At 72.3% G+C, this 786-nt stretch overlaps 1 long non-coding RNA gene across 2 annotated transcripts; it reads right to left on the reverse strand.

Moving 5' to 3' along the window:
- Positions 1–56: 56 nt before the first annotated feature.
- On the reverse strand, positions 57–519 carry LOC118159214. 2 transcript variants are annotated; one of them, XR_004747048.1, is made up of 3 exons: positions 505–519; positions 158–470; positions 57–123 (listed from the first exon to the last, which is right to left on the reverse strand). It is a non-coding gene; the product is annotated as an uncharacterized LOC118159214 (long non-coding RNA). The 2 variants fall into 2 exon arrangements; XR_004747047.1 differs by lacking the exon at positions 505–519 and having other exon boundaries at positions 158–492.
- Between the last annotated feature and the right edge of the window lie 267 nt (positions 520–786).

Below are 786 nucleotides of genomic sequence, written 5' to 3' on the forward strand. Positions count from 1 at the left end.
GGGGGGGGTTGGAGCCACTTTTGGGTGTTGGGACCACCCTTGGGTGCCATTGGGGGGGGTGCTGGGGTCACCCTTGGGTGCGGGTCTGGGTGCGGGGCCACCCTTGGGTGCTGGGGGGGGGCTCTTGGGGCCCCCTTTGGGTGCTGGGGGCGGGCACTGGGGGCACCCCTGGGTGCTGCTTTGGGTGCCAGTGTGGGGGTTGGGGCCACCCTTGGGTGCTGCTTTGGGGGGTTTGGAGCCAATTTTGGGTGTTGGGGCCACCCTTGGGTGCTGCTGTGGGTGTCGGGGCCACATTTGGGTGCTGGGGGTGGGTTTCTGGGGCCACCTTTGGGTGCAGGTCTGGGTGCGGGGGCACCCTTGGGTGCTGGGGGGGGCACTGGGGGCACCCTTGGGTGCAGGTGTCGGTGTTGGGACCACCCTTGGGTGCTGGGGTGGGTGCTGGGGCCACCCTTGGGTGCTGGGGGTGGGCTCTTGGGGCCCCCTTTGGGTGCTGTGGGCGGGCACTGGGGGCACCCCTGGGTGCTGCTTTGGGTGCTGGGGTGGGTGCTGGGACCACCTTTGGGTGCTGGGGGTGGGTTTCTGGGGGCACCCTTGGGTGCTGGGGGGAGGGGTTGGGGGCACCCTTGGGTGCTGGGGGGAGGGGTCCCGGCTCGGGGGGCACCCTTGGGTGCTGGGGGGAGGGGTTGGGGCCACCCTTGGGTGCCGCCCCCTCGCGACCACCCCCGGGCGCCGCCGTCCCCCCTTCGTCTATCGCTAACCGGGACCCCCTCCCCCGCCCCCCCCCCC

Source organism: Oxyura jamaicensis, unplaced genomic scaffold (assembly GCF_011077185.1).
Source record: "Oxyura jamaicensis isolate SHBP4307 breed ruddy duck unplaced genomic scaffold, BPBGC_Ojam_1.0 oxyUn_random_OJ68779, whole genome shotgun sequence".
Lineage (NCBI taxonomy): Eukaryota > Metazoa > Chordata > Aves > Anseriformes > Anatidae > Oxyura > Oxyura jamaicensis.